We start from the raw sequence: 15797 nt of genomic DNA, 5'->3' as shown, positions 1-15797 counted from the left end.
TACATAGAACTACAAAGAGAACCAATACCTTGCAATAGTTATCAAAGTATTTAAAAAAAAACAAATGTGTGATATGGCATGTGCATACTTCTTTATTAGTGCATTAAATAATAGTATCTAGTCATAAATTCAGTTATGTCCATTATTTTGACAAAACAATGAGTACAAATGTTGGTTTGATATCTCTGCAACAACCACAATGTGATGCGAAAATGTCTGATATCTATTGGTGACAGGTCACAGGCATTGTTGATACGAATGTAGTTTGTCTTCTACATTCATAACTAAAGGAAATGCTAAATTTCAGTCACAGTTTTGTGAAAATAGTGATATAATTTTTTTCCTTCATTCAGGTTCACAGATTCTCTGAATTCCAGCCATGGACCTCTCTCTTCAAGGACCCATAGACCTCAGGTTAAAAAGCAATGCAGTTCTTGTAAGGCAACATTTTTTTTTTTTTTAATTTTTTTTTTTCAACGTTTATTTTTTATTTTTGGGACAGAGAGAGACAGAGCATGAACGGGGGAGGGGCAGAGAGAGAGGGAGACACAGAATCGGAAACAGGCTCCAGGCTCTGAGCCATCAGCCCAGAGCCTGACGCGGGGCTCGAACTCCCGGACCGCGAGATCGTGACCTGGCTGAAGTCGGACGCTTAACCGACTGCGCCACCCAGGCGCCCCAACATTTTTTTTTTTTAATTTTTTTTCAACGTTTTTTATTTATTTTTGGGACAGAGAGAGAGCATGAACGGGGGAGGGGCAGAGAGAGAGGGAGACACAGAATCGGAAACAGGCTCCAGGCTCCGAGCCATCAGCCCAGAGCCTGACGCGGGGCTCGAACTCACGGACCGCGAGATCGTGACCTGGCTGAAGTCGGAGGCTTAACCGACTGCGCCACCCAGGCGCCCCAATAAGGCAACATTTACTGAGCTAATGCCCTGCTTTTATTTATTTTTTTGAAATTTATTTATTTTGGGAAAGAGACAGCACGAATGGGGGAGGGGCAGAGAGAGAGAGAGAGAGAGGGAGAGAGAGAGAGAGAGAGAGAGAGAATCCCAAGCAGGCCTTGCACTGCCAGCAGCAGAGCCCAATGTGGGGTTTGAACCCATGAAACCACGAGATCATGACCTCAGCCAAAACCAAGTGTCGGATGCTTAACCGACTAAGCTATCCAGGTGCCCCTGGCCTGCCTTTATTTTTAAAGAAGGCACCAGGCACTTGTTTGTTCCATGACGTAAGTGTAAGCCCTTCCCACTAAGCCCCATGGAGGTCATCTTGGAAACACAGCTCTACTCAGTCTCCATCCCCCAATGGGGCAAAAGTGTCTAATCACAAATGTTGACAACACTTCTCCATGGCATACCAACCTCACCAATTGGAAATATCTGGAAAGTTTAATCATTTCATCATGGCAATAAAGTAAAACAACATTGTTCACATATATAGTTCCTTCTGGAATAACTGTTGAGCCTGGAAATTTCAAATTTTCCAAACTCTTGATCAGAAGCTCTGACAGAAAAGTTTTTTTGGTTGCTGAGTTTCTGAAAAAGAAAAAAAAAACATGGTCTGTTCAAAAAATTGAATCTCACTGAGCCTCAATTTCCACAGAAGTAAAAACTAGATAGTAGCACATATCCCTGAGCGGCATTGGTGGATGAAATGAAGCCATGACATGACGCATATACTCAGAAGGGTGCCTTAAACATAGTGACCAGTAAAGTAAGTGCCATTCTTCTTCTCTCCAAAACACAATCATCCGTGCCACCTCCCTTTTTGTTAGGTAGCTCCTTCTAGAAACAGTACCACTGTCAATTTCCTCATCTGAAAAATGCAGTGCTCTGTTCTTTAGATTTTTTATGAAAATATCAATTTGAAAACATATTTTCAGGAGCACCTGGGTGGCTTAGTCCGTTAATCGTTTTTCTTTTGATTTCAGCTCAGGTCAAGACCTTATGGTTCATTGAGTTCAAGCCTCGTGCTGGGCTCTGCACTGATAGTGTGGAGCCTGCTTGGGATTCTCTCTCCCTCTCTCTCTGCCCCTCCCCCACTCACACACATGCATGCACATGCACATGCACATGCATGCTTTAACTCTCTCTGTCTCTCAAAAATAAATAAACATTAAAAAAAAAAAGAAAACATTTTTAAAGCAATGCCAACTTATCAGCAAGGAAGAGAGGCTAAGTTTCTGGCACAGAGAAAGAATCCCAAATATCCAGGAGAGGGGGAATCAGAACAAGTGACTGATAAGAAACAAAAAGATTCCGTTGGTGGTCCAGTAACAAAATCACAAGGAGATAAATCGGAGTTCTCAACTCTGAACTAATTGATGATTATTCTGTTCTCCATAGGAACAGTGCTATTGATTCAAATATCACAGTGCTATGTAAATTGCTGTGTTTTCCTTCTTTTATTGTTATTATTTTTGATGGAGAGGGGCAGAAAAAGAATCTTAAACAGGCTCCATGCTTAGTTCAAGCCCAATGTGGGGCTTGATCCGATGACCATGGGATCATGACCTGAGCCAAAATCAAGAGTCAGTTGTTCAACAGACTGAACTACCCAGGCACCCCTCCTTCTTTTTTATTTTTAGTCTGGCAAAATTGATTGTTTGAAACATTGTACACCTGAAAACTAATATAGCATTGTATGTTAATTATACTGGAATTTTAAAAATAAATAAATAAGTAAAAATTTAAAAATCCATTATTATGGTAAGAGGTGGGAGCATTGCAACAGAAAGAACTTTATAAAGAGATGAAAAATGATAAGCATTGTCAGCAGAGAGTTAATTTTGACAATGAGGACACACCTTCCAGAGAAGCTTTGAGTTTCTTGAGCTACCCACTCTCCTTCCCCCAAAATGTGATCTCATACATAATTTTCCCCATAGAAATGCTAATGTCAGGTGAAAATCTAACTTTGGGATCCTGGAATTCCCACCAACAGCCAACATGCTTGCCCTACAATGCTACCAAAGAAAGGATTCCCTTCCAGATTTTCAGAGTGAGAGGTTCATTTTAAAAACCACCTATATTTGCTGAGATGAAGTATTCAGGGCATTGCTATTGTTTTTTCCTATCGATTAAATTAGGCTTACTTATGTAAAACAAGTCAATGAAATTGAGGCTTTTTAAATTAACATTGTAGTTGTCTTTAGTTTGGCTTTCTGTGATGTTAACAGCTGTTTCTAGGAGAGCAAAGTTTAGTATTTAATTTACCCAGAATCCTCTCAACCCACTGAAGACAAATGACGTATGTTTTCATTATATGCTGAACTTTCATCATCTTGCCATTAGTACTAAATATATCCCACCCACATATAGAAAATGGATCAAAAATCAATGAAAGAAAGATCAAGATCATTAATACCATGTAATGACCATTCTACTTCAGTTGGTAGGTGGTTACTCATTGCCTTCCAACTTCTTAACCTTTATGTAGGGCACTGAGGGATGAATGAGGAAAAAAAATTCAATAAAAATACAATCCTAGTTACCATTTATTGAGTATTTATTACGTGCCAGGCACTACTGCTCACACTGATTTCTTATTGCTCCTCTGGGAGGTAAGTATTTCCATTTTAGACACAAGGAGGCTTAGATTCAAAGAGATAAGAGAATTCTAACTCCCATAGCTGGTAAGTGGCAGAGCTAGGGTTTGAACCTATGCTCTTGACCATGGAGCCTCACGTAACCTCTGTTCTGAAGAAATGTATATATAGCCTGGGGAATAAAACTCTATGTGCACACAAGCTGACTATGTAACCTACCTGGAAAACACTCAGAGGGCAGTCTGGAGATATAGAAAATAGGTTGGCTTTGAAATAAGCAGATCTGTTTGTGGCTTGGCTTCCAGAAGCATCTCAGCAGGATTTTAAAGCCCAAGTTTCTGACATTCTGCTGAGTCCCAGTCAGAGGTAACCTGATATTTGTATTTGAATTGTACTAATTTAGTGGAGGTAGCTTTTCCCATTTAGACCATAGCAAATAGGCTTCAAAAACTTCAAAAGTGATGGGGCATCTGGGTGGCTTAGTCAGTTAAGCGTTTGACTCTGGATTTTGGCTCAGGTCATGATCCCAGTGTTGTGGGATAGAGCCCCATGTCAGGCTCTGCACTGAGCATGGAGCCTGTTTGGGATTCTCTCTTCCCTCCCTCTCTCTCTCTCTCTCTCTCTCTCTCTCTGCCACTCCCTGTTCATGTGTGTTCTCTGTCTTTCTCAAAATAAATAAATAAACTTTAAAAAAAACTTTCAAAAGTGATGATGTTCCCTTTTATATTCAGATTGACTTTTTATATTCAGATATTCTAGAGAATTACTCAGTAATAACTATTACAGCATCTTGATGAAAAGATAATGGTATATCCATTGTGTGTCTTATTGTGTGCCTTGAGTGAAAACTGAAGGCATGAAAAGGCTAATAACATTATCTAGGGTTTAACATCAAATCAGATGAAATTATAGGTGTGAGTTTTGCAGGAGTGGAGAGCACTACCCAAATATAGGACGTTATTATGAAGAATGCTGGTGCCCCATGATGTCTTGACCACCCCACTCTAAGTACATTTTACTGACTCTAACCTAGGACATCCTACTCCAAGCCTGATTTTTAAACTTTATTCATTTATTTAACAAATACTCATATACCTGATACCGTGCTTGATCTAGGAGTTAGAGGGTACAGTGGAAAACAGAGAGAAAGCAGCAGAGACTGGTTTTTCTAAGTGCTAGTATAAATTAGAATTCAGGGCATTAGGAATTATATACTAAGGAACATGCTGAGCTGAGAAACACTGGCTCCAGTTTGCATTCAATAAATGGGTATTGATTCATTGATGGGCTGAACCAGAGTCCCTGGGGCAAGTTGGGAGAGCTAGCCAATTTTAAAAAATGCCAGACAAAGTAGTGGCCATAAATCACCAGCCATAAATACCTTTCTACAACAAGGTAACAAGGGGCATAAATAGTTTATAAATATATTTTTTGTCAAATGATTTCTTTGTAACTCTTCCCAGGCAAGCAACGTCTATGTGGTCATAGACACACAGGCTTGGGATCCAGTTTTTCCTTTCTAAGAACTTGAATGAGTTTTGTTTTTGTTTTAAAGTGTGACCCACCCCTAGCTCATCACCCAGCCAGCAATGTAGGATCATAGAATCAGCTCTCTTTACTTGGAGACTGAACTCATTCTGGAAAGGCTGGGCCTCTCCTCACAGCCACAGAGCCCATCCAAGCTCCAACATCTCCACCTTCAGGAAATCATGCAAAACTCGCCTCAGTGCCCAGCCCTTTTTGGATATAGGACCAAACAGCACACCCTATAGCAACTTCATCTGTGATTCCTTTTTCATTTCTTCCATCCCCAACCCCTCAGCTCTATCCCCATAAAAAAACAAACAAGCAAACAAACAAACAAACAAACAAAAAAAAACCAGCCTGATTCTTTTTTTTTTTTTTTTTTGTAATTTGGCCATTGTTTTTTTATATATATATATATATATGAAATTTATTGACAAATTGGTTTCCATACAACACCCAGTGCTCATCCCAAAAGGTGCCCTCCTCAATACCCATCACCCACCCTCCCCTCCCTCCCACCCTCCATCAACCCTCAGTTTGTTCTCAGTTTTTAACAGTCTCTTATGCTTTGGCTCTCTCCCACTCTAACGTCTTTTTTTTTTTTTCCTTCCCCTCCCCCATGGGTTCCTGTTGAGTTTCTCAGGATCCACATAAGAGTGAAACCATATGGTATCTGTCTTTCTCTGTGTGGCTTATTTCACTTAGCATTACACTCTGCAGTTCCATCCACGTTGCTACAAAAGGCCATATTTCATTTTTTCTCATTGCTACGTAGTATTCCATTGTGTATATAAACCACAATTTCTTTATCCATTCATCAGTTGATGGACATTTAGGCTCTTTCCATAATTTGCCAGCCTGATTCTTAAAGCCAGTCTCAAGCCATTTGCTTCCCCTAGATATCAGAAAATGGCGGGAAGAAGAAATTTTCTGAAGAGCAGGCATCTTTTAAGGGTCTTTCCAGACCATGCAGCTGACACTGAACACCTGATTCAGAGCCAGATCTCCAACTGCAATTCTGGAGGAAAAAAATAGAGCAATAATAAAGATTTGTAGATTCTACACATTTGTCTCTCCACATCAAAAGTGTTGACTAGGGATTCAGAAAATCGTAAAGTTAACAGTTGAGTAATCTCAGAAGAGCTCAGACCAGCACTGAGGTATTCCAACGATGCACATTTCTCTTTGTCCTTTAACCAAGGTCTACAGGCTTTAGCTTAAATGAGTGAAGGATTCTACCGTGACACTCTTTCAGTAAGCTCCACCAACATCAGAGAACAAAGATCACCCAAGCCATGGTCACACTGCTTGTGGGGCCCTATATCTACCCCTGGGGATATTCTATACCAGCACTGTCCAACAGAACATCTGTGGTGATGGAAATGTTCTTTATCGGTGCTGTGCACTGTAGTAGCCCCTGACAATGTGTGGCCCTTAGAGCACTTGAAATGAGGCTAGTGGGACAAAGCAACTGAATTTCTCATTTTCTTTCATTTTAATTAATTTAAATCTCAGTAGTCTTGTGCAAAGACACAGACTGAATCAGGATTTTGCCACAGGAGACCAGGATGGTTTCCACCAGATGTGTCTGAAACAAACTGCTTCTTCTCTGCCTTCTCTCGGCTTCTATATGCTAATCCATTTCTCATTTTCATTTTCCCACACTGACATACTTTATAAACACACCCTCCACCCTACTAAAAACCAACCTCAGTAGGCAAACATCGCAGAAAGAACCTTGGGGTTCACAATTAAAGTCTTTTCAGGAGCTACATTTTTTCCCCACATCCTCTATATTATCTAACTAGAATCAAGCTACCTAACACTCCATGAAACAACTTATCATTTGGCCTCTGTTGTCCAGGTGGAAAAATTTCCAGTAGCTCTGCAGCCCAGAACCCTACTAAGGGATATAGGTATAGTGCTTACCCATGGTTTCCTCCTTCAACAAAGTTCTCAGGGTCCCTCCTAGACCTGATGAATCAGAATGTGCTGAGGTAGATACCCCAAATCTTTACATTTGATGAGCTGTCCAGTGCCACAGTCACCACACACTTGCAACTGGGTCAGCCTTTGGGAAGTCCTGGCCCGTGGATCATTGGGCATGAAATTATCAACAGAGATGGCCTCCCCACTCCATGCACAGAGGGATTAAGCAACAGGGAATTTCAGTGGTGCCATATAGGAAATGTTGTGGTTCCAGGGAAGGAAACCATATTCAGTTTAAGCTCTTATCAGGAAGAAGTTGTTTCCCTCCTAAGGAATTTGGAATGCCCACTCTTCCATTGAGGTGTGGCAGAAAATTCTCAGTGCCCAGGCTAGAAGGTGTGAGAAAGCAGGTTGCCATACTGGCTGCTATTTTCAGGGTCTCAAGTAGAGCAGAAAGCTAACTGTGCATATGAGATTGAGAGCATGGATGGGAAAAAATGAAAATGGCACTAACTCTCTGAACACGTCAGGAAAAGAGGAATTCCTGCGCAGCCTCTGCAATATCACCAATTCTTTTGTGAGAAGGTAATAGTAGTTCACATCAAAATCTTTTAGTTGGTTATATTTCCAGTTTAGTCTCTGTATGGTAAAATGCACATTGTTCTAATTCTCTGGGTGTGGGTCCAATTATTGTCATGCTCATTTGTCATCTTCATGGAAACTACAAGCTGATGAACCTTGTAAAAAAGTGCCATGTGTGGCTACCAGGACTCAATGAGCCATGCTCGATTCTGGAGTACAGAGCAAACCAGGCAAGTGACTGCCCACACAGAACCGTGCATTAGGCTCGTTTCTATCAGGTCATGTGAAGACATAATATTAAAATGTTGAGAACTAGATATCACAAGGCGGTACCTTTAGTTTTGAATATGTCTTTTCTCTCCTTTCCATTATATTTCTATGCCAAAGACTAAAATAGTTGCCCAAACTGTTCTGGCTCCATCTTTTCCCTCCTCTTGAGGAAATCTTTTTCTTGAGTGGTGGGAGTTTTCCAGTGTGGATAAGGAGAAACTGTATAACATCAACCATACTGGGAGTGGGTAAGGGAGCAAACAAACTAATTAGGTGGGACAATGTTGTAAGCCAGGACTATTTGTCTTAGATTTTCTTTGGTGTGTAAGAATTGAGGCTGAAATCAACACATTTGTCACTTCCTTGAATGTGGGTAGATATGAGAGACTCAGTCTCTGGATCCCATTGAATGCCCTATAACTCAAGGACTTTCTCTTTATTCCTCCACTAGAAATTTATTGGGGTTTCCTGAAACCCAAAAGGGCTTCTCTTTCCCTGTGACTCTGACCTCTTGAAGAAGTTGGCCACTCGAGAGAGACGGAGATGTGGGCAAAACTGATGAGACACACGTATTGTTCACTCACCAACCGCACACTAACATGCTCATAGTGATTCCATGCGCTCTTGTTTTCTGCCGTTGAACATTTCTGTTCTTGCCATATTATGCTTCTATGCCTCTGTTATTAGATGAGTCTGCTCAGACAAGTTAGCTATCATTTATCTCACTTATAGTAACATCGAGAACACTATTAGTGTTGCTGAGAATTGCCCAGCTCCATGAAGATGCCTTAATAGTTTTGAAGGAAAGTCCCCCAAGTTACAGCGTGTGGGGGAGAGAGTTCATACCAGTCTATAAATGTGAAGATCCTCAAGCATTGTGCTGCATTCTTTTTTATTCGTTTTCCCTGGAGTAGGTTAAACCTCTTGAATTAAGATCCATGCTCAGATGCCAATGGGAATGGAGTGTGCAGAAACTGATAAGTTTACTTGAATGTGTTTATTAAGTATCATTTCTGCCTTCATCTTTTTCCTTGCCTTTTTGAGCTTTCAGAAAAGAATCTGGTATTTATGATTATTTTATCATTTCCCCCAAATGTGCATGATGAGTCTGCTGGGAGCCATCACAAGTTTTTTCTTTCTTTCTTTTAAGTTAGTGCTCTGGTCAATTTGTAAACTAATGGTACTGGAAGCTTTAGTTGATTTCTAATTTTTTAAAAACAATTAAGAGATGCTACATAATGGTCTTTAGTCCCAACAGTAAAAAGAACTTGCATTGCTTTTTAGGATTCTAAGTCCACGTACAGACTGACACTACTGCTGTTCCCTCCTGAATCATGGAGGCAGGAGAGAATTGCAGTTAGAGGTAGAATTATAAGCAGGGTTTCTACTTTTGCCATGACTGCATTTGTGCGCCCCCTGCTGGCTTAGTTTATGGTAACAGCTGTTAAGGAATTTGGTCTTGTTTTGATATTTATTTTGACAGAGGCTCTAAGCAGGACTCCTGGGCATAGAGGAGGTAGCAGGGTGTGTGTGTGTGTGTGTGTGTGTGTATGAGACAGAGAGATAGAGAGAGAGAGATACAGAGAGAGAGAGGGAGAGGGACAGAGAGATGTAGTCCAGCTCCCACATTTCCATCAGCTCCTCCATTTTTTAAAAATATGAGCAACTAGCATTTCCTCAACCTTCTATAGGGTGTTATACAAATGCACATCCAAGACCCCTACTTCCACCACTGCCACTTCCAGTCAGACAACTGCTTTTAGATGGAAACTGTGGACCACCACCCCACTTATAATGTATTGAAAAATATCTGTTTAACTGTCTAGTTATATGAAATAGAAATGTGACCAAATGGTGACTCTGAAATTTCCATGTGCCTCCAAAACGTTGCTCATCTTCCAAAGCAGCTACGCTCTGGTAACCAGCCAATTCCCTGAATATGAACATCCCACCTCTAGGTAGTTGGCTGAAACCCAAGAAGTGTTCATCTCTGGATTCCAACACTCCTGGGCACATTCAGAACATGGAGGGCTAACATGGCAGGCACACACTGGAATGAGACATTGGTAGTGCTCCTATGGGGCTGAGGCCTCAGGTTGCCACAGTAGGAAAATAGAAACTCCTTGAATTGATGCAGAACTAATATGGCATCCAGTGCTTGGTCAGGTTTTGCTCCAGTGAAGCAGCAGGGCCCAGTGCAGTGGCAGCTTCTACATCTCCACCATGGCCACACCCCAGTGCATGCTACCACTATGTCTACTGCATCCTAATAGCCTCACAATTGTTCTCTCCATTTTCATTTGTCCTCCTGGCAACCTGCAATTCCACTCTGAGTCAGAGTGTTCCTCAAAACACTCAAACCAATCATTTCACTCTTTGGATTAAAACTTTTCAAGGATTTCCATTGCTTTTAGAATAAAGACTAAAATCCCCAACCCTTAGCTCACAAGGCTAGTGAAGCCTCAGATTTATCTTTCCAATCATTCTCAAATCCAAAGAGCCTCCTCTGTTTGCATTGCTTATTTTGTGAGTGCATCTAACATTAGATTCTAAGGTCCATAAGGGCAGGGTCAGAACTAGTCACTATATCCACGGTACCTACATCAGAGCCTGGTAGGTTATCAATAATTATAACTACTTACTGAATAAATAAAAGAATAACTCAGGTGGTGGCATGCATAGCTTCAGCAGCATAGAGGCAGTGCCAAGAACAAGTAGCACCAGCCCCTTTGGGACTTACATACAGGAAAGAGCTGCCTTGGCAGGAACACTGGTGACAGCAGCCAGCTTCCTACTCTTGTGGCTTTATGGGCAGCAAAATAATCAGCCACAGACACTGCCAAGTGGGGTCAGAGCAGGAATGAAGAAAGATGGCGGGCACCAAGATTTAGCTGGGAGAACTTGATGCTGAGCAGAGCTCAGGCACCTCTTGGCCATGTGTGAAGAAATGCTGGGAGGAATGGAGTTCCAGAAATTTCCCTGGCAAGGGCTAGAGTTCCAAGAAATATGCTTACGCTTTTCGTTATTGCTTGCCAAGATTTTAGGAGTGGGCATGTCAGGTTACCAAGCAACAGGTATCTTTCTTTTACTAGAACATAGGGAGAGGAGTATAGCAGTTTAGAGAATGAACAACAAAGGCTCAATGAGCTTCAAGGGGTTCAGTCAATGTAGATCCATGGGATCCTACCACAAAAGCCTGCTTTGAGTTACTGAGATATTGTCTCAACTGATTGCACTTCCTCTAGAAACATATCAGAGGCATAAAAATGCTCACAACTTCAAAATGTGGTTTAACTGTATCTCAATCCTCTTTATAACCTATGTTTCGGGGACATTATAAAATCTTTCAAATGTATTTTTCTTAGAGATCCTTTGTTATTTAAATGTCACATCAACTTGAGGGGCAGAGGTTTCCTTGCTTCACCTCATATATTTCATGGTAGCTGCAATAAGTTGTCTGAACCCTTAAGAACATTGTCAGAGTCAAATGTACACTGTTATGTCACATTAAACTTGTTCATATTTCCCAGAGAATTTAGTAGGATTGTCTCTGGCATAATCAGATATGACAGAAAGAGACCAATCTGGGGTCCTCCAACTGATTTGCTCCAAACATCACCAGTGTAGACACTAGAAACAACCATCTCACCCATCTCACTGCCCTTAGCACTTCCCTATGTGATCCACTGTGAATGAGGCCTGCTGGAGCTTTTCTTTCCTCTTCTTGGCAAGAATGACAGCCTCCATGGCACCTCCTCTATTATCCAGAGTCTCTTAAAAAGAGAAGCCACCCCTTTTACCCTGCTTCCAACTCCAGTGATATTCCAAAATAGCATGGGTCCTGAATTGTGCTCTGGGCACCAAAGGTCCAGTTAACTGCACACAGAGAAAACTCCAGATGACCACAAGGCTGTAATCTCTTGTATCAATCTAACCAAATTATTTAAGAGAAAAACAGAAAATGAATTTAAAAAAAATGAGCAACATGGGGTACCTGAGTGGCTCAAGTTGGTTGAGCATCCAACTTCAGCTCAGGTCACAATCTCACAGTTAATGAGTTCCAGCCCTGCATTGGGCTCTGTGCTGACAGCTCAGGGCCTGGACCCTGCTTCAGATTCTGTATCTCTCTCACTCTGCCCCTCCCCCACTCTAACTCTGGGTTTCTCTCTCTCTCTCTTTCCCTCTCAAAAATAAATAAACATTAAAAAAATTTTTTTAAAGAGATGAGCAATGTAAAGGTCTTTCCAAGCCTAGGAGGAGGGCTCAGTATGCTCTGAAGTGTCATATTGCTATTATTTCTTTTAACAAGTATCCTGTAAAACATAGGTAATAATAATAATTTATAAACATTGTAAATGTTTTTATAAGTAAATTTATATATACTTATATATTTATATATAAATATTTATACATATATAAAATGATTTATAAACATTATAAATATTCCCTTAGAACATCAAGCTCAATATGTCAAAACACTTTCATTACCTATCCTTTCCAAACACAGTCCACCCTCAACTGTCTGATTTCGGTTAATGATGTGACCCATCTCTCAACAAGAAGGTTGGATATTACATTTGATTTGTTTCTTGCTTCCTTCATCCTACTGGTCCTATGGATAATTCCTCCACATCTCACTCACATCCACCTCCTCTTTTTCATTACCATTGCCACCTCCTGGGAATTCATTAAAAATACATCCAAACAGATCTTACTGAATTCAGTTCTTTCTTCTAGCAACGTATCTGCATAAAACCACCAGATTAATGCAGTGTAGTTCCTCTATGGTTTGGTCAGGTCCCCTGTTCAAAAACTTTCAATAGCATCCCATTGTTGATTTAATAAGCTCCAATCCGTTTGCAGATTGGGATTGCAAGACTCTCTGCAGGCTGGTCACAATCTGTCTTTCTAATCCCTATATTCCAAAAGAAACTCATTACCTCCCATTTATAAGTCTTTCCCTTTGGAATCCTATCTCCCCCTGATGGTAGACACTATGTTGTAACTGAGAGATATCTTAGAGAGTAGTCACCTTCACGGTTAGAGGCCACATTTTTATATGTTTCCACCACCACTGCCCACAGTATTTTACTCAGGAAGCTTTCATCATCTTAATAATTGTTTGCTGAAGGGAAGAATAGTCACTAGGTGATGCTCTCTGACTTGAATGTCTTCCTTTCATCCCAAAAGCGAACAAAAGGGCACACCTACAAATGGCAATGCCATCCACACAATGGCAGGTATGCATCTCAATCCACAAATGTCCTTATGCACTGAACTAAGATGACCTTACTAAGAAATTGAAAGAGACATGTTTCTTTTCTCATTTTTCCCCATCTAAGAAGCTAAGTGACAAAAATGAAGGATAAGAAAAAGTGGTTTTCTAAGCTCATGAAAAAGAGGAGTTGTAGATTGCTTTGGTCAGAGCCAACAGGAAGCTCAGGTGGGAAGAACGTTGACTACCTTCATCTAAGAATTATTCCACCTATTTCAAAGGGTTCTTGTTCAAAATGGCTCTTGTGGACATTATTATGCTTTTATTCCCTTTGGTTAAAAATACTTTAAAGTATTTTTCTAAAAATTTTTTGTAAAAATGTTTTGTTAAAAAGCCAACAAATACTTGGCTTTTATTCCCTTTGGTTAAAAAATACTAGTAATAATGAACCAAAAACAATAATTCAGGCAGATATTTTTCCAGCAGGAAATCCCTTTTCCTAACATAAGTCCACTGGAAAAAATCTCCATATGTATAGCAGCCTTTGCCTTGACTCATAGTTCCCATGTCTGTTGCTGTTAACACTGATTTTCAGGAATGCTTTCACCAACTGGAGGACAGTTAGCTAGGATTTGACAGAATCCTATTTTAAATGTGGTGCTTGAATCCACAGCCACTCTTACTTCGTAAAGGTGATGATTCCACTATCCTGTCCTGTCATGGCTAGGATGCACACCTAGAAGGAGCCACCTGCTGCTGGGTCAAGAACCCACTTGGAAGAGTCGGTGTTGATGTAGCAGCTGTTCTTGTGGTTGAATCATCTCTGCCTGTCTCCTAGCCCCTCCTGATCTGAACAGTGATGGGCATTTAGATCAAACCCAAGGAAATGAGTTTTTGCTCTCTCCCCATCTTTCACTTCCTCCCTGGGTTTTCCTGCAATAGAAATCTCAACTAGGATTTCTACTAATATAAAAACTCTCAAGACAAGATGAAAACTCAGAGATTTCTTAGTTCATTTCTTGCCCCTTGGTCCACCTGCTCTTAATCCATCTGACAGGTGGTTCTATGGACAGCTATGAAAGATTTCCATGGACACCAACAGTAACTTTCCCCTATTTTTTTTTGTCTTATTTCTATAGTTTGTTTTGTATTATTTCTTTTTTTTTTTTAATTTTTTTTTTCAACGTTTATTTATTTTTGGGACAGAGAGAGACAGAGCATGAACGGGGGAGGGGCAGAGAGAGAGGGAGACACAGAATCCGAAACAGGCTCCAGGCTCTGAGCCATCAGCCCAGAGCCCGACGCGGGGCTCGAACTCACGGACCGCGAGATCGTGACCTGGCTGAAGTTGGACGCTTAACCGACTGCGCCACCCAGGCGCCCCTGTTTTGTATTATTTCTGATATGAGGCCATATTAAACCTTGTAATTTGCTTGTTTGACTGTCTTCATCTTTTGGCACTTAAATTCCATGAAAGCAGGACTTTGTCTCAGCTATCACTGTGTCCTCAGTAACTTGGACAGTGTCTGGAACACAGTAGGTGTTCAGTCAAAACTTGCTGACTGATTGTGATCAACGAACAGAGCATCAGTACCCCCGCCCCATATTTCACACAAGATAGGGAACTATGCAAAATTATTGAACTAAGTACAAAATGATCTATCTATCCATCTATCTATCTAGAGACAGACAAGCAGACTATGAGGAAAATTGAGACAGATCTGTGCCAGCTATGAGCACTAAGCAAAGTCAGTCTGCAAAAAAGAAACCCAGCCATCCAGACACAGCCTTTAGACCCATGTTTTTCCAACTTTTGTGTGCACTAGAATCCCCTGGAAATCTTGTTAGAATACAGATTCTGATTTAGGATGTGTTTCAGAGAGTGCCCCAAATTCTGCATTTGTATCAAGGTCATGGAGGATGCCAATGCCACTGGTCTGTGAATCACGTTTTGAGTAGTGAGGCTGTAGCTGTAGATAACCAAACAATGTTTTAAAATAATTGAATCTTTTATTTTATCTTGAGAACAGAAGGCTGACCAGATAACAAAGTTGATTGTTTTTTTCTTTTTTCTTTTATTTCTTTTTTTTTTGCCAGATATCCTAACTCCAGAAAGTACAGAAACATATCATCACAACAGAAATTATTCCAAATACAGAAATAAGCAGATTGGTAGTTGTCAGCCTGCTTAATACACTGGGGGAAAAATAGGGTTTGAAAAATTATATGGAAGCAATTTCATGCCCATTAGACATTTTAACCTGTTTCTTTATGACCATTGATGTAAAACAAATATACTCAGATTGATCCGGAAGGGAATCTTGAGTCTTCATACATATTATTTCATTGCTTCACAGATGTTTGGAAGAAGAAGAGAAAAGTGATTCATACACGAAGAGTGACTGTCCTTCAAATCCACTCCACACAGAGATTTTCCAGTTCCTTTGCTCGTGCAGCCCACACACCATTTTGCTTCTTTGTGGGGAAATATAAGATGTATTCTTCCTTTAAGCTATTTACTATGGCTAAAATGATACTCGGCCCTCCAGATGTTGATGCAACAGAGAGCTAAAGAGAGAGAGACAAAAGGAGAACAGTTCTGCATCAGAGACACTGAGAGCTCCATTCATTGGAAAAGACCCGCTGACTTCCACGTTCAGCCCTACTATTTATTCTAGTCACCGGACTGTTGAAGCCACTGCCCCACTTGCTGGATGATCCT

This window comes from Lynx rufus, unplaced genomic scaffold (assembly GCF_022079265.1).
Source record: "Lynx rufus isolate CCGP_SWC_20201006 ecotype Redwood Valley unplaced genomic scaffold, mLynRuf1.p SCAF_8, whole genome shotgun sequence".
Lineage (NCBI taxonomy): Eukaryota > Metazoa > Chordata > Mammalia > Carnivora > Felidae > Lynx > Lynx rufus.
This window is presented reverse-complemented; position numbering follows the sequence as displayed.